Source organism: Colossoma macropomum, unplaced genomic scaffold (genome assembly GCF_904425465.1).
Source record: "Colossoma macropomum unplaced genomic scaffold, Colossoma_macropomum, whole genome shotgun sequence".
NCBI classification, from domain to species: Eukaryota; Metazoa; Chordata; class Actinopteri; order Characiformes; family Serrasalmidae; genus Colossoma; species Colossoma macropomum.
The window spans coordinates 14358865-14383956 of NW_023494801.1; the positions used below are offsets into that span (position 1 = coordinate 14358865).

Below are 25092 nucleotides of genomic sequence, written 5' to 3' on the forward strand. Positions count from 1 at the left end.
TCTACATTTTAAGACAGCCTGGTTACAAATCGTTTTTACTTCTTTACATATTAAATAAAGACAACAACAGAACTGAAAAATTGGATTATTAATGAAGACCAAATTAAATGTTTTTAAATTAAAAGCGTTTAAGGTATCAGCACACTTCATAAAGGGGGTCCTCAATGGCATTGCTTCTGGCACCATTTTGCTAAAGGTGCAGGTGTCTCAATAGTTTTGGACAAATACTGTCTAACTAATCCTCATTCAGGTTTGGAACTATATGGCATTGTAGTCAGGGCACAAGTGTGAAGTATCACAGGTTAAGGTCCTCTAGCCTGGTGTGCTATTTGTGCGTGTGTGCGTGCACCCTTCCCCCTCTTCCCCTGACCGCTTAATCCACAGTCCAAACATCCTCAGCTGGAAAAAAACATGCAGTGGCTCAGCAAGAGGGAGAAAAAAGGCTGAGCAACAAACAGAAAAATAACCCTGGCTGTCTGCCTCTCCTGATATCCGCGTGTGCAGCCTGCGCCCGAGGGCATAGTAACACTCGGCCTCCTGTGGCCATTGAGCTTTTGCTCACTACTTCGTCTACTTCAGTTTTGCCTTGCTTCTCCGCTGCCTTTGTGCCCACACCAAACACTGAGAACTTTTCACTGATCTGCTGTTCCAATCCATCTTTTGATTGCAGCTTGATTAGGCTTGGAGCAGCTTGGACTTAGCAGTAGGAGGGCCCACTTTGGAGCCGAGTGCTAACCTTCGAAGTGCGGTCAAGGTTAGAGCTTCCTCCGGACCTGGCCGACCTTCAGCTCTCAGCAGTGGGCCAGGCGGACGGTCGCGTTTGATGTGATTGGCTCCGGGTGACCGCTGGCCTTCTGCTTGGAGATCATAAGTGCTTTGATTAATGCCTCACCTGGGATATCAGAGTGGACGGGGTTCTGGCAATCTCCCCCCACTGAATGCTCAAACAGTCCTCAGGTAAATGATTAAGTGCCGAGTTCAAAGGCCTGACCCGCGCCACGTCCCCACGGAAACCTTTACTGTCATGAATATTCCATGCATATTCATCTACTTCATCAGCCCTCGCTTTCTTCTCCTTTGATGGCAATCAAAGTCAGCGGGCCGGCCTGCTGTTCCGACCAATATTAAGGAACCGCACCATATGCCACAAAAGGTCATGCCTCGGCTGGACTGTCTTAAAGTTGCGCAAATGGGGATGTTATGAGTTCTCTTCTGATATAAAATGGCAGAGGATGGTGTATTTCTTGGAATGTAAATTTGGAACATCAAAGTGAAAGAGCTGCCCGGATATGTGGTTTGGAGTTTCTTCTTTGTTTGATCACTACAGAACTGTATGGGGTACAGGGTTCCGTTACTTTGGATGACCTTCGAACAACGTAAGCAAAATATCTCTGCATACTCCTGGACTTTGAACAGAATATTGTTCAAAGTTGTATGATTGGAACACATTTTTTGCAATTATTCTTCATGCATGGAAGGACTTTTGGACAAAAGTTTGAACGTATGAAATGGATGAGGGAGATGATGAGATGAGACAGTGTTTCAGAGTCTACTACTACAGAAGGATAATATAAAGAAGATTTTTTTTTAGGGGGCTTATCTTGTATGTGATCTGAAGAGATTTCTTCTGACTTCTAACAACCTTCCAAGACCTGATAAACCACTGAAACTGTCACTGTCAGATAAACAGTACTCAAATCGTTATCTCTGAGAGACAGGAGATATTCAAACTCCGCTCTGGCTTCAGTATCTGAAAAAATTCACAGCCATCCTTCCATAGTGAGAAAACAACTCAGTGCTATGAGTCTGAAAGGATGTGTAGCTGTCAACAAGGCATTACTGAGAAAATGAAAAAATTGCAAATCAAACAAAGAAGCTCCCAGTGTTTTAAGGCCAATGGAGTCCAGATCTCTACATCATTAAATGTGTTTGGAATTACCTGAATCATGAAAAGTAGAAGCAGAACATTTATTTTTTGTTATTTGTTTTGTATTCTGTCTATAAGTGGAGACAGAAGGCTCCAAAACAGCCAGCGTGGAATTATAAAACTGCTTTTAAAATGATATGGTAGACGTCACATGCAGAGGCCACAGTTACCAGTACAAAATCTATATCACTACAAACATTTAAACTCCTGAAACTGTGCAGGTATTGACTCTTCATGTCACCTCTACAACAGTGGTGTAAACAGAGAGCAAAATAAACTAAGAATAAAAACTTTGACAAACGATCACCATTTGACTGGGCTTAATACATACGATAGCTGACAAGGACAACCCTAATGCAAAGAAATGAAGTAAGGACAGGACAAGAGGTGATATGGCTGTGGACGGTTTAATTAGCCATCATAAATGATAGCTTGATGGGTTGAACTGCCCTTGAGTTCCTGCATTGCTGCATGATCCTGTCCCATTTAGTTTGTGATGCAATAATATAAATCATTATGTCATTAAAAGTTCAAGTCCAGTTCAGCCCTTACGTATATCCATACTTACGTAGACTAGAAAAAAATTAAACATGCCTCTTGAGCATGGACCACAACACAGTGGGAAACCCTCAGAGCCTTCTAGGCCTTCAGAAAGGGCTTAACAGTTTTTCTTTAAAATAATTGTAATTGTATTTTTTTGTTAAGTTTATTTTGGGAAAAAGGTTAATTTTTTGAACTGCTCATCAGAAAAAAAATCAATCTGAATTTTTTCTCTGTGGTATCTAGGTAGATACACTCAAACATGCTCTCCCATTGATTGGGCCTTCAGAAACTGCATTGAAGGCATAATGTGTCAGATTAACCACTGACTTAATTCAGGAACTAACAACCAATCCTGTCTTGATTTTCAAAAAGTGGGAGCGATTTCGAGAAAAAAAGCATCACTCTGACATCTCACTGACTGTGAGAACGAGTGGAAGCCTGACCAATACACTTCAGTCAGATGTTAGAAATGGAAAACACACACACACACACACACACACACGCATCCTTCTGGGTCGTAGGGGGAACTGGAGCCTCAAATAAAACATGGAATGTCTTTTACAAGCTTCGAATATCTGGAGCAGCCAAAAATATTCATGTGAAGCATCGTTAGCTTAGTGCTAATGTATTTCTACAGTCCCATATGGGTGCTAGCAGAAATTCTAAATAGAAGGTATGTATCTTTGGTCAGAGTAAAAAATGCCCAGATGCCCTAGACTGAAATGAGCTGTTTTCCCTTTTTTGAACATTATTACATATTTCAATTAGCTCTGCTCTGATTTGCTGGTTTACAGTGAGGCACCACGATGGCTCACACAGAAGTAACATGTCGAAATAGACAGGCAGGAAAATAAAATAAACCCCTATGTAAATTAGCTAGATCGTCATACTATTCAGTTAGCTATGCTAGTTACTTGGAACTTGCTAGTAGCAAGTTAAAGTAATTTAAAGTTGTTAGCTCACTATGAAACTTTAAATGTAAGATGATTTGGCTTCAACCAGTAAAAAGTGGATAAAATCACACAGCAATCATGGCTGCAACTTACAGGTTGCTGTTGGGGTTGTGATGCTAATAAAGTTGGACCTGCCCCATTCTTTCAGTTTCAAATGCTGAGTGAAGCCTTCTTGATTTTATCCAAGGTTTGAATTAAAGTTGTCCTGAAGTTGTCTTCCTGGTTGCCAGCTTGTTTTGTGAATTTTGTGGAACGGAACAATAAATTAAGAAACTGGTAAATAGGAAGCCAACTTCAGCCTTGATTAAAGATTAACATCAACCATGCCCTTTGACAGTTCAGCTCTTTGGGAAGGGTATGAAAAGTGCAGACAACCCTGTCAGTCTGGAAAGGTACATTTCTGCACATAGTTTCTTTTCATTTGATGCTCTGTTGTTGTTTCCTGCTGGGCTTAAAGGTGTATGTAAATTTTGGGTGTATGAATATTAATGAGTCAATTCTGTTACGCTAACAGTTTAGTATTTTGGAATTAGCCCGTTTTACCACCCTCTTTCACAAATGTAGGATTTGCATTTGAAGGAGGCGACAACAGTGTGTGAGGTTTGCAGTATGTCAGTTGCATGTACCAAACTCTCCCTATTCAACTATGCCAATGTAAATACAGTTTTCCATTCTATGGCACCTTTAAGACCTAACTCCAATAGTCATGGTCAAGTCAAGACCAAGATAAGTGGCCAAGTATGAGTGTGTGTGTGAGTGGCCAAGATACCAGATACCAGATTAAGATTTTTTTAGAATATAAAAATAAAGAGAGAAAACTTAAATTTGTTTGTAGTTATTGTAAATTTAATAAATTACATTCAATACACATGATAAACATTAATAAATAATATTAGATTTTATATTTTATAAAACATAAAATTCAATAATATAATAATAACATTAATACTGCAAAAATAAAGCAGGGGGCTCAAATTCCAATTTGGGTTCCGCTAGCCAAGTGGTCTTCTCCAAGAGGGGCTGTAGGAAAAATGTATGAAAAAGTGTCTAGTATTTTTCGCTAGTATACTACATATATGCACTCATTTAAGTGCATCTTATTAAATGCTTAGCGAGTCTTCTGTCACCACAAACCACTACTATACTATTGATGATGATGATGACGATGATGATGATGATGATGATTATTATTATTATTGTTATTATTGTTATTGTTGTAGTAGCAGTAGTACATGTATATTTAGGTATAGAATTGTATGGGACCCTTATTATGACAGCATTGGAATTTCTGCTGAATGCAAGTGAAGTTTTTGTGAGTGAAGTGCTGAGATTGGACAGTAGTAACTTCTGCATTCTCAGTGGATTCGTTTAAAAATTCTGTTCATTTCATAATTCTGACATGCTGTATCTATCGATGTGTCACGAATGAATCGGGCGCATGTCAGGCCCAGTACTGTGAGGCCCCTGATGTAGATAAAGAACTATTTTTATTAATTACCTCAGATGGAGGCATCACACTCACCTGGTCTCGAGAACAATTTCCAAGTACACTTTACCCAGAGATCGAGACAAGACCGAATCCAAATGATGTCACGACCGAGACAGTTAATTTAGTGACACTAATTACAAGAGTGCAAAAACACAAGAAACTGACACATTGCTATGTTAACCTAGTTGTAAAGTGTGGGCTTAAAGACCAAAGCTGGTAGGACACTGACCCCTACCTCGCTGCATCCCACAACAGCAAAGTCAGAAAGGTCAGTCTGATTCTTATTCCCTGAAGTGCCATTGGTTGCTAGGCAACAGTCTGTCTGGTCTGGAGGTGTAAAAAGCAGTTTGCACATTAACGGCACTTGAGCCTCAAGGTCGCAACCCCTGTGTCTGACCGGAGCTGAACGTGAGCCTCTTTCAGCACCACCTGTGTCCCCACACTGAATAAACAAACACACACAAGCTATGCACGGAAATAATCTCTGCATGCCCTCTAGACTCAAATCATACAAAATCAATAGACATGTTTTATTGGTCAGTGTTTGCATTGTGAAGATTTATTAGCTGGTTTTTGTTTGCTTACATTTAACAACATCTATTTCAAAAGCTCATTAAGTTAGGATGAGCACTAAGCTTCTATGTTACAATGCATATGTATCATATCATGTGTTTATGTTTCCAGTACCCGTTATCTCAAAAGAGTTACTAGAAGAGACTCCAACTGTGTGCAAGAGCCCATCAAATAAAGGAGACTCCATATGGGCTTTTATAGTCACGCTCTTAATTAACAAGGTGTATCCATTGAGAACAACCTCTGATTAATGAGAATCTGGTGGATGAGCGAGGGTCCTAGGCCCCACAGCAGGTAACATGTTGTAGCACCCCTGGAGCTAGTGTGGTACCTACAGCCTTCTGGTCACCAAATTTCCTTCCCTGCTGTAACTGGGCCTGGAGCCAGGGACGCCCTGATCATTAACCTGTAGCTCTAACATCAGCCATCTGCTGCCCCAAGTGCTGAGATGACCTACACAGTGATAGACCTTTTCAGATTGATAACCGCAGCTCTCGAGGCATTCTGTAGGAGTTTACGGACATTCGGAAAACACAAGCAAAGAGTTGCCTCCCAAACTATCTTACTCCCTTAGACTACTACATTACTTCAGTTGAGAGTTATTACCTCAATTTTGTTATACAAAAGTATGTTTTATATTTAATTACATTGAGATAAGTGGCCAGTTTTTATGCTTATTAACGTGTTAAATTAACCATTTTCAAATTTCTACTTGTGGATACCCTATATTTACAGTTACTATCCAAAAACGTAGTTTGCAATGTTTACAGTATGAAAAAATAATAAAACAACAAAAAATACTTTTTACTATATTTATTTATTTGTATCTGATGTGTAATCTAATAGTGTTTTACCTGTAAACACTTACATACACTTCTACAATGTTCTCCTCTATTCACACTGATACATTTGGCTCATCTGTTTTCAAACATTTAGAAAAAGAACTGATGAAACAAAATTCATTTTGTGAATTTTGACACGAATGTAACCTAAAATATGATCAGATCTTTATTTAATTCATAACAGTAGTAATGTTGGTGGGCATTCTTGCATGAACACCACACCTTAGATTCTGCCACAACCTTGTTTTTTGGATTACTGGACTTCCAAATTGCAATGTTTCATGGATGCCCTAACATTCTTCTGTAGAATTTCTTATTTCAACCCAGAATTCATAGCTCTATCAAATGATCGCTAGATGTCCTGGACAATAGCATCAAAACAGCCCCAAATCATGATACTGCCACCACCATGTTTCAAAGCGAGGATGAGGTTTTTATGCTGGAATGCAGTGTTCAGTCTTTGCCGAATGTAACATTTCTCATTTAAACCATAAAAAAATTGCCTTATCCATCCACATAACAACATTTCAGTAGTATTCATACTCGTCTAGGTGGTCTTTAGGACAGCAATGTTTCTCCTGGAGCGTAGTAGCTTTCTCCATGCCGTCATTCCATGCATCTTATTCTTGTTCAGTGTTTGCCTGATTGTGGACTTGTGAACACTAACATTAGCCAGTGTAAGAGAGAGAGAGCCTGCAGATCCTTAGATTTTACCCTAGGGTTTTTTGTGATCTCCCAGAATATTCTACATCTTACTTTCGGAGTCGTTTTTGTTGGATGACCATTCCTGGAAAGGGTAACAATGGTATTGAATTCCCTCTATTTGTACACTATCTGCTTGACAGTGGATCAATAAAGTCCAAACTTGTCAGAAATACGTTTGGAAACTCGTCCAGCCTAATGAGCACTGGGAAATTACTTTCTGAGGTCCTCAGAAATCTCAGTTGACTGAGACATGGCATGCAATGACCGATGTGTGTGGTAAAGACCATACTGAAGGCTCAGGTTGACATTTCTTAAATCGGGTGGGGTCAGCCATGCTCACACCTGATTGTCATCCAATTGATGGAACCTCCTGACCCTAATTACCCCCTAAACCAAACTGAAAATTCTGGAGGTTTACATACTTTTACCAACAAAGACATTTAGTATTGGACCACTTTGTTAAATAAATGGAGGAAAAACTATATAATTGTTGGCGTTATTTGTTTTATTGGGTTCTCTTTATCTATTTTTTAAAAGCAAGTTAAATCAAGATCTCATCATATTTAAAGTCACATTTGTGTAGAAATTCACAAAATTATAAGGGGTTCACAAACTTTCAAGCAGCACTGTAAGAACATGCTGGTGTTTGTTGAATCTGTAATCTGGCCTTTAGAGGGGGCAGGAATGTCATTCCGGATCATTCCGGAGGGAGAGTTTAAAAGCCTTGGCTTTCAATTAAAGCCCCCCAGTCGATAAGACCATGCACGGGTTGGTTGGCACACAGAGGGCAGCCAAATCCCCGCCACCTGTTCCGACAGCCACCCTGACTCATAACAGCCCACTGCCTCCTTTGGAGCTGTGCCGGCAGAGGCCCACTGACCTTTCCAGCGCACTTCCTCCGTGCCTCTTAATCAAATCGCAGCTTCATTGTTTGTCAGGAAACGGAGAGGAAGCTGGGCAAGGGTTTCTTTGAACGTCGCATAGCGCTGACGCCACAGAGCCTCTGTTACCGTGGCAGCAGCCGCAGCAGGAGCAGGAGAGCATTGATTAAGAGTGTTTAATGAGGAGAGACGCGAGTCAGAGCTGTGTGTTGGAGTCGTCGAGAGAGTGATGCTTTTATTAGGAGGATGCCTGATCCCTCAGCTCATAACAAACCCTCCTCTAATTGAGACGAGAGGAGGAAGCGGAGAAAAAAAAAAAGATTGCGATGAATCATAGGGCACATGCAAAGACACATGGTTGCAACACCAGGAAAATGAAAATGAAAAAATGAAAAAGCAACATTAATTGATCAGACATCTGCGCATGAACGTATTTACCTCCGTACACAAATTTAGCTGCAATATGTAGGCTCAGCTGGTTGAAAGATAGGACATATTGCCATCATCCAGGCTGCCATCCACTTCGGGAATGAGCTTGGATAGACCTCAGACAACACAAGAGTGGCAGCCCTTGAGCAATGCAGGCAGGAGAAATAAGGGGAGGAGAGGGGATAGGGAGTGCTAGTTTTTAATAAAGGTATTCTGGACAGTGAAGTGTCGAGAAACAAGATACTTTATTCTTTAACTTCAAGGCCTAGATGCAACACTGACTGAGAATACAAGCGGCAGCCCAAGCAATAGGTTTCAGTCTGGTCTTAGGGAATGGAGAATAGTGCACTGAAAGTCACTATAGAACTTCTACATACAGGGTAAAATATACAGTATTATGTAAAAAGACAGAGACCTTTTCGATTATTTCATTTCCAGTCTAAATTAAGTAATTAAGTACAAGTTTTTCATTTTTTTGAGTCAGAAAAAAATAAGACGATTTAATTTGTCTATCATTTTGTCCACCTTGCTGCCACTTTAATTCTTCCATCCACAGGTGTAATTTTCAGATGAATGGGTGGAAGCTAGAGTATTGCCTTGAGTAATGTGCCTTTCAAAGTATTTAGCACAGATTTTGACACATTAGTGTATAAAAAAGATGTTTAATGCAAAGTGGTTGGTGTGCAGTAGCCTACAGCACAAGACTTGTGTAGACGGTACATATTAGTTCATCTAAGGCTAAGACTAACATTATCTTGCATTATCTTACATTAACATTATCTGTGGTTGTGGTAGCTAGTGCTAATAGTTGAAATCAAAGTGGTTTTACATCTAGCTGACCTGACCATCTGTAATACTTTTTCCTCAGTTGTCCCGTTCATAGAACGATCAGAAGAGGCACAAATGACAAGATATTGCGTTTTGTTTTGGGGGCACAGTAAGTATTGTTAGTTTCTTAAAATTATTGTAGCATTCTGCTACTGACCATGAGTGGCTCTGGAGGTGTGGCTATGCAGATGGCCATGCAAAAGCCTCATGGAAGGTGCATGAACCCCATAAAAGGGACTTAAATGTTGTTTAAATGTCATTGTTTGTTAATGTGAAGATGTGTGTTTTTTGTGTTATTCTGTGTTGTGTGTGTGTTCTGTGTTGTGTTATTCTGGGTGTTTTGTCTTGGGGTAGCTCACTATGGGGTGGAATCTAATGGTTAGTGGTGTGGGTTCAGTGCTTTGTGTGTAGCTTTTCTGCTAGTGTTTAATAAAAGAGCACTACTCGCAGCTGAATCATTCCCTTATCTGTATCTTACTCTGCACTGACTCCACAGTGGTGTCAGAAGTGGGATATTCCGGTCCCAGTGGTCTGGAAAAGAACAATGCTTTAAAGAACCATGAAAGAGGCAGAGCCTGGTAAAAGACTGTGATGGCAGGGACAACACTGCGAAACTCCATGGGGAAGATGGCATGGCAAGGCACAACATCACCGCAAGCCTGGGTCAGCAGGTAAACAGATTCCTGCTGGGAGCTTCAGCAACAGCCGCAGGCTGTGGGTTGAGTGCTGTGCGGATGGGACACAGCTCATCACACTCGCCATCATGGGTTTGCTGATATCCCTACTGCGACCAGACGTGCTCACGCACACCAAGAGGGACACATCAAATGGCAGGAAATTGACCATCATCCAGCTAAAGTCAGTCACCAGCAAAACCACCAGTAAATGTCATTGTATGTTAGTGTAAAGATGTGTTGTGTGTTATTTGTGTTATTCTTTGGTGGTGGGTGTTTTGTGTTGGGGACTGGTCACCATGGGACGGTGACATGGGGCGAGAATAGCTATATTTTGTTAGAGCACGCTTTGGTCCTCATGATGCTTTGCTCATGCTTTGATGGGCTGTATTTAATTCTTAAAACAGTATTTAACGGCTTTTTGTGGCATTTTCAAGTATGTGATTTGAATGCTTACAGATTATGTAAGCAGTTCAGGTAGGTGCTGTGCTTGGGAGTGTACCAGGACCCAGGTTTGGGTCCTGATTTATAACACCTGGTGGGATTTTATAGACTGCGAGAGGTGGGTGCTAGAGGTTTAAAGAGCATAATTCCTTCCTCCTTCCTGGCTAGTCAGTTCTAAATAAGAGAAGGGTCTGACCGCAGAGCTGCAGATTTACACCTGCAGTTTCAGGCCAGTGGAATGCATGCACAGTAGGACAGCACGATTGTGCCATGTAAACAAAGTCCTTATAGGAAAATTGAGTGTTATGAGCGTTTCATTCATATTTCAACCAGTGGCCAGTCTCCTCATTTATAATGTCTCTGATGTAAACAGCAACTGTTTGTGCTGGTTGTATGTGTCGGTATGCATACTACCATTCAGGAAGGGATACCCTTGCCAATGTACCAGTTAATCATAATCCACAAACACATTTCAAAACTGTCAGAAAGCAAAAGAAACACTTAATGGTTTCTATTTTCCAGCAGGGATATGTCCAAAAACTAAAGTTAGTTTTAGCCTAAAGCTTAATTATCCGTTTAACCCTGCTTAAGGTAAAGTTTTATTTCTGCACATGTAATGTAAGTGTACACATAAAGCCCCCGTATTAAGGGTAAGTTAATGGAGCTAGCCATATGTCTACATAAGCCAATAGTTTACCCAGACCACATCAGCTGTAGTTTGTGTAATATTTACCCTGTGAATCTCTATACGTGTTCAAACCAAAGTTTGTTTTAGCCTAAAGCTTAAAATATGACGTTGCCCAAGGCAAATTTATCACAAATTTATTGGAAACCCACATAAAACGACTGAAATGTTGATTAGCCGAAAATTTGCTAAGAAAAACCAAAAGAAGTGTTGGCCCATGCGCTGAACGCCACTGGCTTGAACCTGCTGGAGTGAAACTGCTGGCGTGAAACTGCTGGCATGAAACTGTGGCTCTGCAGACAGATATTATTGCTAAATTAAGCTGTTCTATGTGCATGAATTCCAAGTTGTCTGTCCTTCTTCTCTGTTCCCTCCACCCTACAATATCACAGGCTGTGAGTGAGGCAGGGATGCTTAGAAACACATTGTAAGTGTCTGCTCTTTACCCTCATTTTTTACTTCTATTATGTAGTGTTCATATACATGAGGGTTTTCTTTAACTATATTTTACCAAATTTTAAAGTTATTCCATTTCCAGGTTGGAATACTTGCCGTGAGATCAGATCTCTAAATCTATTTAATAGCTATTGTGATTTCTTTCCTGAGGAAAAGTTGCACTACAACACTGAAAACTGAACTTTAGAGCTATGGAAAAATATCCCTGGAGATTTCTTTGAAAAATTGAAATGAAGTGTCCTGAAAAGAATGGAGGCTGTATTAAAGGTAAGGGGCGAGGCTGAAAAATGTGATATTAGACTTAGTGTTGGAGTTAAACTATATAAAAAGTCCACACATTGGTCCCCTTGTTATCTCAGCATTTTTCAGCACTCAGAGCCTGTATAAACAACCTTTGGACATGAAAAGTTTCAATTTGTGCTTGTAACTATAGTTTGGAAAAGTGTTCAAAACAAAACACTGTCAAATTATTTAGTAAAATAAATACCTGAAAAAAACCCAAAGCATTATTAAATAGTTTTTCATATCAAGAAAAAGGTGTAATGCAGTACATTTATTATTTTGTGTTAAAACTCTGTTCACTTAAAATGTAGTACTTGCGTACACAATGTGTATCAAAAGTTTGAGGACACCTAGCTTAACACCTAGGTTTTTTAGCTATTTTTCAAATTAATATAAATGTTTTCTTTGTCAGGTTGCAATGACTTAACATGTTAACAACTTACATGTTTGTGATATGCAAATATTGGTGAGACCATTACCTTGACATTAGTGACAAAGTCCTAATGTTTATCCTCTTGTGATGATGTCAGCATTCAAGCCTTTCAGTTGTTTAAACAACCTTTGGGCCAAAAGAGTTTCAAAACGTGTGTTTAGGACAGTTTGGAAAAAAAAAAGGTCAAATCATTATGTAAGCAAGCAGTGTTGGACAAAATACTTTAAAAAGGCAGTGATGGCTAAAAAACTGAATACATTGTCCTAAATGTATTCAGAAAAGTATTCCATAATAATGCATAAAAAGTAATATATTTAGAATACATCTAAATGAGTGACAAGGGAATTTTTTACACACTATTCTTCACTGTTACTGGTTGGCAGGTTTTTTTGTGTTCTTATTCTGTTAATATGCTTAATGTTTGATCGCTTATTCAATTTTAAATAAAATTACAAAATTCTCAACTTTTTTTCTCACTGCCTGCTTCAGTCCACTGCTGCTCACACACTCCCCTGAGCAGTAGGTCAGTACAACAACAATGCAAAACTTAGCACTCGCAAACATGTCCACTACTGAGGAGATTATTAGTTTGCTCATTCCTCCAAAGATCTCAGTAATGCTGAGGTAAGTAACTGGCTCATCATGATTTATCAGTCTACTCAGGTTTAGCAGGAATTTCAGTGCTTGTAAAGAAAGTGTTTTATCTAATGAGCATAGTAAATGCCAACTACTGATTTAAAAATAGTTAACAAGCAAGCATTGGTTTTTTTTGAGTATTGTATTTTTTTTTTTTTTTTAATTTAGTGGGTAAGTATTCTAAAAGTCTTCTCCTAAAATGTAAGAAGTAACTGTATTCAGAATTCTGCTTTTACAAAATGTAACTTGGACTGAATACAGATATTAATTTCTGTATTCTGAATGTGTTCTCAATACTTGTTTTCCATTACATCCCAGCCCTAAGTACTACGTCATTTGTAACCCGCAACTCATTCGAACAGCTGAAAGCATCTCATCGTCAAACAAATCAAAATGCAGATAACGCATCACATTGAACATCACTTCAGCTGATGGTTACACTGAATCACTGGACACGAAAATAAAACAGAGCAAGGTGAAAAAGAGACTGGTAATTGATTTTTGGTGGCGTTATCATGATATGCATAGCTACATTAGTTTTCTCCTCTCTTGGCCCCTAATTTTACACAGAGAACAGATTTATGATGAAAATTATAACAGGTGAGGATCCCAGGATTCACTCCTCAATAAACATTTTGTGCTACTAGAACAGGATGGGTGAGACATCAAGTAGGCTATATCCATAATCACTAGTTAAACATTAATTTTCATAGGCTTAAAATATACAATGCAAATAAGAAACTCAAATATATAGTAAATAACCCTAACTAGACAAACAACAGATGTTTAGATGCATAGAAAAAAATGACAGCAGGAAAAAATATCCGAAGATGATATAAATGCTGCAAATATATGAATTACACCTTGTGTATGACTTCATACAACTTCGAACAATATGGTGTATCAAACATATGAGCTGCTAATTTGGTTACCCAGTGGAGTAATCAAATGTGTTGCATGCAACATTGTTTTTGAATTGCTTCAAGTAACTGTCAAACTGCATGGATATTACATTGCAGACAACTCTTAACATGCAACCAGTTGCATGACGGTTTCACCATGTAAAGCCCACCTAAGTAAACTGATCATTTTGGGTGCATGTTGTGATCACATTAATACACATTTTGTGCTGTGTCTGTGCTTGCATGTGTTGAGTGTTGCAAAATACCTATTGCTATACCTATAACTGTGAAAAAAAGTGTAAAGTGCCTTCAAACTTTTGCTGGCCATGAGTCAGATGGCTCAGGATGATTATAAAGTATATGACACACATATAAGCTTTAGCACATGATCTAAAACATCTCAGCAGGTTGTGTAGCAGTGGCTGCGCTGGCCAGCACGTGGAGGCTCCTGTACAGGCCGATAAAGATAAAGGTGATTAACTGTGCCGGTGGGGGAGCGTGAGGCAGGCGCTGGGGAGCAGCCTTAATTACTTTCCTTCATCAGATGCTGTTGAATGACTTACCTGAGAGAAAAGCTAATTGGCACGATGTATCGGTAAACAAAGAGCAAATTACAGGCGAGCCGAGCACCATCTGATCCTCCATGATAAGAGTATAGCCTGAACGTGAGGCTCTTTCTGCTCTTTTCAAAACTCCCTCAATACCAGCTCGAGCGGCTATATCGTATTATTCAGCTCTTTGAAATGACGACTGAAGTGGAATCAGTCGAGGATCTTAATCAAAGTTATTTGTTGTTTTTATATTCAAAGAGCCAAAAACAACTTTGAGTTGACTATAGAGGGCACAGCAGCGGTTCAGCAGGTTTAATCTTCCATCAGACAGGCTTTCTTCTTAATCAATTTAGCATGTCTTACATATAAGAAAAAGACTTAAGCCAAAAGGCTTTTCTCTCTAGTCACTCATCCAAACTTTTAGGAGTTCACAAGAGAGTGTTTGTAGGTGTTGTGTTCTGAACAAAGACATTGTGCTCGTTGCTGATAAGGTGGATTCTGCCATTATTGGACTTCAGGCAATATAAGATACTTTAAGAGCACTTTGGTTTGTTTTGTGATCTGAATTGATAATTATAAAACAGATAGTTTCAGGTTTAAAGTGTGGCTGAGAACTGAGAACTGAACTTATCCCACAGGAGAGGTTATATGTAATCATGGCTGTAACAAGCATGAGGATACAGAAGTCCTCAGTAGTTTCACAAAGCCTTCATGAAATCCAATGTGGAAAAAGTGATGAGGTACCCAATCAGCATTGACTAGTTCAAAGCTGACCTCAGAACAGCTGGGGAGTGGCCACACTCTCAGAAATAAAGGTACAAAACTGTCACGGTCACTAGGGTGGTACTCTCAAGGGTACATCTCAGTACCTTTAGTCAGGGAACATTACTGTATCACAATCCATTGAAATTATATTGTCTAAGTTGTATTGACTCCACACACCCCGTCTCGTCTCCAGGCTTTTTATTTTATTGTTCTGTTTTGAAACATGAAGTTATGAAAAGGTACGAATATTAACTTTTCACCTGGAAAACCTTATTTATGGTACACAACTGGACCTTAAAACCACTGTTGTAACTTCAAAGAACCCTTTGCATGATTAAATTGTTCTTTGCATCTCAAAATGGTTCATCAGATTGATGGAAAATGTGCTGTAGATGGTTCCAAAGAACCAAAAAGGGTTCTTCTATTTTTATGATGTCAAGCTTGTTACAACAGAAGAACCAATTTTGGTGCTATATAGAACCCTTTACAAAAAGGTTGTATATAGAACCATCTACAGCACATTCTCCATCAGTGTGAAGAACCATTTTATCATGCAAAGAACCCTTTAATCATGCAAAGCGTTCTTTGAAGGTTCATGCTTCTATATAGAGCCATTTTCTTGGCTAAGGAACCCTTGAAGAGCCATCTTTTTTAAGTGTATACTGTTGGGCTGGAGGTGAAACCTGCAGGAAGATAGATCACCAGGAAGGGGGTTGGTGACCACTGCTATAGGCTAACATATGACATAAAAAGTGTGAGAGTTTATGAAAGCAATTATGTTATACAGATTATGCTTGTAAAATCCAAATTTCATCATTTGTTTTTATTTGGACCGTTTGTAATGTTGCTAGCTAAGGCTAAGCAGGCTTTAGTTTTGCTCAGGTTGTTGCTCAGTATAGGTTACACATTCAATACTTGTTATATTAGCAATCAAATGAGAAATTTATAAAAATGTATGAAAAATGTGAGTAGAATCTGGCCACAGTTTATCCAGATACCATCCAGTTATGAAAGACATGCTAATGCATGGTGTAAAACAGGTTCTATGTGACGTAAGTCACTTTCTTGCAAAATGGAATTCACTAGTAATGCTGTATTACAACTAACCCCACAGTACGGAGGCTGTACTTAAGCCTAACTAGCGCTTGCTGTGAGCTGGTCACCTGCCTCAAAATGGCGCTATGTTGTAGGCAACAAGATGGTGATTAAAGTAATATAAGGTTGGATTTTGTGATTTACACAAACAGCTCAGTAACCAAAAAAAAACCTGTGTTGAAAAAAATTACTTACATGCCCTGAAAACACTCTTTGGCACAGATCTCTTTGAAATGCTGATGAATCGCTCTCAATTTTGGCAGGAGACTGTGGCAAGGAAATGTGGTGATGTGGCCAGAAGCACAAGCTGCTTGACCTTCTTTAACAATGCAAAAAGTTTGTGTTAAATTGTGCCCTACATTAGGTTGTTCTTCACGCTCCTCTATTATAGCCAACAAGAAGATGAATACAATAGGTGTGAATTCTGTAACTTTCCCACTTGGCTTAGTGGGGAAACCACAGCAAAGCATGAGCACTCATGGCTTATTGCTTTAGAATGTCACAAAACAGAGAGCAGTGTGGTTTGATACTACGATTCAGAAAGCTTGATGCTGATTCTCTAGAATTTATGAGAAACTGGTAACCTGACATCCCTCTGTCTTTTTTGGCTGTGACAGAAACTCAGCTTATAGTCACTAATGAGTTGCACTGGGTGCATGAACATGATTATTTGCCTAAAATTGCACAGGCAGTGTGTGAATGCTGGAGAGGGAGCGTTTGGCACCATGCTGCACTGGTGTTAATTGCTGTCTAATTTCTCAGGTTATATGCTTGTGGCATTTTTATGGTATTTTGTTGTGCTAATGCAACTGAGAAACAAACACTGACAGTGCCGTGTCCAGGAACTTAGATGGGGTGGCACAAGAAGGGCAAGAGCACACTGAGGGGTGGCACCACCTAATTATGTATAGTAAAAATTGTTGCTTTGGGGCAAAGAAATGACTGCAATTTATTACTGTACTGACTGCATATTTACTCTATAATTCCTAATAATGCAAGTATGTTCCATATAGGCATATGCACAAACTGTATCAAAACCATAAAGCTACTTCAAACAGTTATTTATTGAACAACAGATTCTGTCCCAGCTGTTCTGAGTTACAGCTCAAACAACAACACAAGAAAATAAATAAGTTCATATCAAATATTGTAGGTAAAATTATGGCTTACATTGACTATGAACCTAAAGTAGTTTTAGGCTTGGAATAAATATTTTAGCTGGCATAGCTAACACGAGATAGGCAAATTACTACTTATGCAATTCATTCATGCCCATTTTGGTATAATTTAATTTGACAAGACACTAAAAAAGGGCGGCACGGTGGCGCAGTGGGTAGCGCTGTTGCCTCACAGCAAGAATGATGGGTTCGATTCCCGGCCGGGCGACCAGGGTTGTTTCTGTGTGGAGTTTGTATGTTCTCCCCGTGTCTGCGTGGGTTTCCTCCGGGTACTCCGGTTTCCTCCCACATTCCAAAAACATGCAGTCAGGCTGATTGGACATGCTGAAATTGCCCCTAGGTGTGAGTGAGTGTGTGAATGTGTATGTCTGTCTGTCTGCCCTGTGATGGGCTGGCGACCTGTCCAGGGTGTATCCTGCCTTCCGCCCAATGACAGCTGGGATAGGCTCCAGCATCCCACCACGACCCAGAAGGATAAGCGGTTTAGATGATGTATGTATGTAAGTAAGACACTAAAAAAATACTGAATAACGCACAGCCAGTTCACTCAGAGAGCGAGAATTACTAAGATTACTAAGTTAAATGTTTCTGTAGCTAGCTAGCTCCTTTTAGGCAAAGTTTGTGCATCCTTTGTCAAATGATGTTTTGTTAATAAAAATAAATGCTGAATTTAACATTAAAAAATCATATTTATAAATGTACTCTTCTGTCTGCTTCCATAGTTGATTTTAATATTGTAAAAGATGTCAAACTCATTTAAACAGATTCTCATTCTCTTTGTTTGGTTATATGACAGCTAGCTAAATTCTTTCCAAAGCATAACATATTTAAATACATATTTAGCTACACTGTTACCAGTGTGCACAGGCTTGGCTACATGGGTGGCAAGGTGATCCTTGAAATAAGCCTTGCTACCCCACCTGCCACCCTAACTCTGACCTCAAAATAAATAATGCAAACCTAACTCCAAAATGTTGGGACAGTATGTTAAATGCTAATTCTTTGGGCAGATGTCAGTGGGTGCTGTGAAACAGTGGGAAACGGGCCAATGCTGTATGTAACATTTCCTGAGAGAAAACGATCCCAGTCTATTAAAAAATGTGAGTAACGTTAGTTGGGAATTGTGTACGGTAACAAGCATTTAACCAGCTAAACCAGCTTACAGGTCTCAAAAAACTATTGTAGTGGATTTGTGCCATCTGCTATATCACATTGTTGTCACCTCTAGTCAGTTGGTATATGATATGAGCAGGCTGTGCAATATGAATGAACTATTTTTTTGATGTGTTTGATCGCTTAGATTGGCTATTTGGCTTGTAACCAAATTTGTCAACAAACCTAAACAAGCATACAACAATATGCTTTAGGCCAATTTTGGGAAGGTGATGAAAAAGCCCTGTACTGTAACTCTCATACACCCTGCTATAAACGTTTGCCTAAATTTCCTTCATCATCCTTACAAAATGTTAACATGTTTCTCCCATCCTAAATGACAGCAAATCTAATCTAAAACCTTTACTGGTTAGCATTAAATATGTATTATGTTATGTATAGAATAGTGCAGTTAATTTATGTTGCGTCTGACATAATGTACCCCAGTGTCTTGCCCTTTAACCACAGAGATTTCTCTGGATTCCCTGTATCTTTTGATGATGTCATGCACTATAGAAGGTGAAATACCCCAAATCCTTGCAATCGTCCACTGAGGAACATTTTTCTTAAACTGCTGGATATTTTGCTGATTTTTTGCAAAGTGCTCAACCCATCCTTGCTCATAAAGGACTAGGCCTTTCCTGGGTGCTCTTTTTAATCCAAGTAGGATTGCATCACTTGTTTATGATTTTTTTTTTTTTAGAACATTTCACAATGTTTCTTGGCCTAAATTGACCTGTCCCAACTTTTTTGGAACATGTTGCAGACATCAAAAGTTATGGCACATTTTTTATTGTATGTTTTATATTTTCCTATATGTTAAATTCCACAAATACATAGACATTGTACACTAAAAACTGCAGAAAAATACCATATTTAAGTATGTTTACTGTAGTATTAACTTATTTTTAACAAAACATCTAATTTGACCATAGGTGTTCAAACTTCTGCATATGACTGTATAGAATTAATTCACACCAATATATTTTTATTTTATTTATATATATTATTTATTTTGAAGTCAGAGTTGGGCTAGCAAGTGGGGTGGCCTATGTCAAGGGTCATCTATATCACCTTGTGCCACACTTGTAGCCACACCCCTGCACATTGGTAGTAAATGTTGACAGCTGATCAGATATTGAGATCAGTGACACCCAGTCCAGCTATACATATTACATTTTGGAGAACAGCAACACATGTATCCTCTCCCATCAGGACCAGACTGCATTGCAGTGAGTGGTCCATTTCTTTGATGAACTTTGTGCGAGTGTTTGTCAGTGTGTATTACCTCACTGTTAACTTCCTTCATCAGAATGAACAGAGTGCAGCCTCCAAAAAGGCCACAGCCATCCAGAAGAGCCCTGAAGGTCCCGTCCGCCCAACTGCAAATGTCAGTGGAGAGAAGTCCCCACTGCAGCCTTCCAGCATCCAGCTCTGTCTGGAGGAGTTAAGGACCAGTAGCAGTGAGTTTGGACTGTCATAGTGAGCCCCACTACAAGCTGGTGTTTAGTCACTTTGAGGAGTTCCTCCTACTTTGATGCAGTCTTAACAGCCCTAACAAGGCTTAAGTGGTGACCTGACCAACCGAGGGCAGGAATGGTTGCGGGAGTGGACGTGCCCTCAGTCTTTTTAAGTTTTGCTTGCTTTCAGAGCTAAACATTAAAAGTATTGTCACTGTTGTGTCAAAACCTTATAAGTGCATTTGTTTCGTATTTGATTTTTTAGACCATTTGAAAATGCTGACTGCCAATTACTTTATGAAATGTCAGAGACCAATTTTCATTTATTTAACAGCCATTAGTTACAAGTTATTTATTTTTCAGTAGATATTACAGAAAATATATATATATATATATATATATATATATATATATAGAGAGAGAGAGAGAGAGAGAGAGAGAGAGAGAGAGAGAGGGAGAGAGAGAGAGAGAGAGAGAGAGACAGTTCACTTGCATTAGGAAGGGAAAGCCAAAGGAAAAAAGTGAAAAGCCAGGATTTTGACAAATTGAAAGTTAGAGAAAATCAGACTCCTAAAAACTGTAAAGACCAGGTAGACCACCAAAACTGTCACCATCAGATAAACAGTGCTTATAGCTTTCATCATTGAGAGAGAGGAGAAAATCAAGCTCCACTCTTGCTTAAGATCTGAAAAAATCCACACAAATGTTTCTGTCCATCCTTCCACTGTGAGAAGAGACCTCATGCTGTGAGTCTGAACGGATGTGTAGCTGTCAAGAAGCTGTTCCTGAGAAAAGAAAATAAACAAAAAAAGTACATGTGCAGGTCAAACAAAGCAGTTCCTGGTGTTCTCAGAACAACAGAGTGGCAACCTCAACCTCAGAGTCCAGACCTCAACATCACTGAATATGTTTCCTATTGTGAGAAGCAAAAAATGCAACCACTTCTAAGACTGAACATTGTAGGTGCGGAAAAATATCCCTTCAGATTTCTTTCAAACAGAAAGCAGGTCTCCTGAAAAGAAGAGAAAAGAGTGAGCAAAATAAATGAAGCATGGTCTCTGACTTTTGCACAAAACTATGCAATTTCAATATTTTCCTTTTTTTGTATGAGGAGAGAGGGAAGAGAAATAGACTGCAGTGTGATGGCAGTGAGGGAGAGAGATTAATTAAGACAGATCCCAAGTCATTAATCCACCAATGAGATGAGAGCAAGTCTCTTTTCATTCCTTTTACAGGTGAACTCATCATCTAGCATGACCATCATCATCAGTTCTATCGCTCTGCCTCTGCACCTCCACCTCTCTCTCTATCTCCCCTTCAACACCTCTTTGCTCACCTCACTCCGCTCCTGATTTCTGTCAGCTATTACAGGAGCCTGTCTGGCTCTGCATCATTACCTCATCATGACTTCTCCACAGAGTGAGACAGATGAGTTGTTTGAGGGTGACGGCTGAGCTCTCTCAGTCAAGCTCCTGTTGATAGAAAAATTTATTACTGGCCTTGTTTATTACAGCTCAGACACAATGGGGCTAATTAACCCCTTTAACTCTGAGGACCTGTCAGTGTATTCATTCCTCACTCTCATAGAACTACATACAGTACTGTGTAAAAGTCAGAGACCACCCTTCATTTATTTAATTTCCTGTCAAAACAGCCATTAAGTACAAGTAATTTATTTTTTCAGTGTTAGACAAAAAGCAGAAAACATATTTAACGGAAAATGACACAGAAGCCACAACAACTAAATATAATACCAACATGTTCAGTATTTAGTGTGTCCACTCTGTGCCTTTATTACAGCTTCCATTCTTTTCAGGATACTTGCTTTCAGTTTGTCAAAGAAATCTGCAGGGATGTTTTTGCACATCTCCAAAGTTCAGTCTTAGAAGTGTGTTGCTTTTTGGCTTCTCACCATCCAAATAATCCCAAACACATTCAGTAATGCTGAGTTCTGGACTCTGGGGTGGTCAGTCCATTGTTCTAAAAACACCAGCTTCTTTGATTTGCAAATTTTCTTCTTTCTTGTCTGTAACAGCTTCTTGACAGCTGCACATCCTTACAGACCCATAGTGTTGAATTGTCTTCTCGCATCAGAAGGATGGACAGAAATATTTGTGAGTTTTTCAGCCTTCCAGCTCTGTTTGGAGGAGTTAAGGACCAGTAGCAGTGAGTTTGGACTGTCATAGTGAGCCCCAATACAAGCTGGTGTTTGGTCACTGTAAGGAGTTCCTCCTACTTTGATGCAGTCTTAACAGCCCTAACAAGGCCTATGTGGTGACCTCATGCCTGGTCGTGCTGTTCTGAGACAGAAGGATGAACAGTGGAAGGATGGACAGAAACATTTGTGTGGATTTTTTCAGATCTGAAGTATCTCTCAAGGATGAACTCTTTAAGTGCTGTTTATCTGAGGGTGACAGTTCTGGTGCTCTACCAGGTCTTGCATGGTTATTAGGCATCCCATATTCTCTGTATCTTTTAATAATAACTCCAATGTGGGAAACTCCTATTTTTTTCCCACTTATTTTTTTTCCACTTCCTTTTGCAAGTGGATTAATTGTATATGTAATCTTCTCAGAAATATCTCCTGAAAAACCAATAACTCATTTTTAGTGGATGTTTTGATTGAAAATGAAATAAATGAAAGGTGGACTCTGATGTTTGTGAGTACTGTATCTTACATGTTAGTTTCATAGTACTGACTGAATAATTCATTACAGTTACAGGATAACAGGCCTTTAAAATAAACAACTGAATAATAATCCTTACTTATAGTTAACAATATATTCATTTCATTTTTCATTTTTTTTCAAAAATTCTGTTACATTTTTGGTCATGTAATCATAATTTCATAGCTATGAATTATGTATTTCCATTCCTTCTGAAAATTAAGACCCTGTTGACAGGTTTAACAGTTGTGTATCAGATTATTCTCTCTGTATGTCACAAAGTTTTCGACAACTAAATCAAGAAAAACTGAAATACTGTTACTAAATAGTACTAAAATTCACAGAAAGCTGCTCACAGAGGCTCATTCGCTTCATATACCAAACCTGAAGTGCGAAACCTGTTGATCCCGCATGTAAACGCAGTAACTGAAGTAGAGTTTTACTATTTGAGAAATATCACTAAAGTTCAGTCTTTTCTATCTCAGAGTGATGCAGAGAAGCTTCTCATGTGTTTGTTACAGCAGAGTTGATTACTGTAATGTTCTTTAACTTCCTAAGAAAACAATCTTCTACAACTCATACACAACTCTAAATGGCTTAGCACCTGCGTACCTCACTGTTTATGTTCCAACATGTGATCTTAGATCTACAGATTCTGCAAACACCTTCCAAAAATTATAGAAAATATTATGCTTCTAAACTGAGGAACTCAGTTCCACCATTTACGCTCTTTGCACACCTTTAGGAAATGTTTTCAAATGTTTCCCTTTAATAAAGATAATGTAAATACATTGCTGCCTCTCTTTTTGTATTTTTCTTTTTGATGTGACTTATGTCATTACTTAATATGATTTAAATGAATACTGTTAACTTTCATTGATTTAATTTTTTTCTCCCTATATTGCTGTTACCAAACAGTCTCTATAATAGTAGAAAATCAAACTCAACTTTGACTTCTTCTGTATGGAAGCCCATTTTACCACTGCAAAAATGATGCCGTTTAGAGTCATAATTGTGACCTAAGATATTGTCTCGTAATTACGACTTCCTATCTCATAATAATGAAGTCTCATAATATTGAAAAACCTTCTCGTAAATATGACTTAGTATCTCATAATAATGACTTACAATCTCATGATTATGACTTATTATCTCATAATTACGACTTCCAATCTCATAATAATGAATTCTCAAAATATTGAGAAAGCTTCTCATAAATATGACTTAATATCTCATAATGACATAGTCTTATAATTATGACATATTATCTCATAATTATGACTTAATATCTCATAATTATGACACTATATATCATATTAATAGCTTAAAGTCAGAATTATGATTTACTATTTGATACTTATGACTTAGTATCTCATTATTATGACTTACTATCTCAAGATAACAACTTATCATCTTATAATTATGAAACAATTTTCTCATTATTATGAGATACTAAGTCACAATTATGGAATAGCAAGTCATACTAAGAGAAACTTCTCATCATTATGACATACTACATGGCCTTTTTCTAAAGTGGTGGAAACAAGTTTCCACACTTCTATTATTGTTAAAATGACCACCTGACTGTAAAGGACTTTAAGTTGCCACTGGTATGAAAAATGGTCTATGATGTATTTATTAATTCATTCATTCATTTATGTATTTATATATTTATTTTTTAGTGGTACTTGTCATAGTAGTAGTAATATGAACAAATGCCAGCTGTGAATTTAATTATATTTTGGAATAACCGCACACTTTCCTAGTGTGAACCCTCATGCACCACTCAGCTTTGGTGATGTGTTACAGAGTTAGTGGGTAAAGGGCAACATAACTCCAATGCCCAGGAGCACCAGAGGATCTAACAGGACTGCGCTTTGACCTTCTGGCTCTTGGTTATACTTCTACAACAATCTATTACAATATTTGAGACATGTTTAAAAAGATTTGCATACATACACAAACACTTCCTAATGCATATTGTGGCCTTTGTCACCTTGTCGTGACATTTCAAATGAGATGCTCTTAAATCAATAGTTAACTTCTTCCTGTATCCTTTCTTCGCAGTCACTGACCTGTCTGTATAAGGACACAGCATGTCAGTGGAAGGCAGCCGCTTCATGTGAAGATAAAGAGAAACAGCCCGAGGCTTCTCTCTTATCTTGGTGTATGTTTGTGTGTGCTTTGGTGTGTGTGGCCCCTTAGGACCTGTAGGTGCTCACGTCCATCAGCCTCCATTAGTCCTGAGTGCAGATGACAGGCAAACTCAGCTTTGTGAAGGTTCAAGACACTCCTTCCTGTCAACAAGGTCAACGAGGTTAACAAGCAGGACCTGAACCTGAATATACATGGTGTCTGGGTTCAGGTTCTACTTGTTGACCTCATTGTATATGCTACAGAACAAGCTGCCCTAGAAAGTTCTGTATCTCCTGTCTTTCACTGGCAGAGATAATGCCTGTTCATTGGAGGGATGAAATGAACACGTCTGTGGGTGGACAGACTGAGTAGACTCAGTCCATTTACTCCATTCAACTGGCCTTCAG

At 38.8% G+C, this 25092-nt stretch overlaps 1 long non-coding RNA gene across 1 annotated transcript; it reads left to right on the forward strand.

Annotated features, from left to right (window-relative positions):
- Positions 1-970: 970 nt before the first annotated feature.
- On the forward strand, positions 971-10365 carry LOC118821858. The gene is made up of 3 exons (XR_005008365.1): positions 971-1376; positions 9211-9279; positions 9667-10365. It is a non-coding gene; the product is annotated as an uncharacterized LOC118821858 (long non-coding RNA).
- Positions 10366-25092: the final 14727 nt, after the last annotated feature.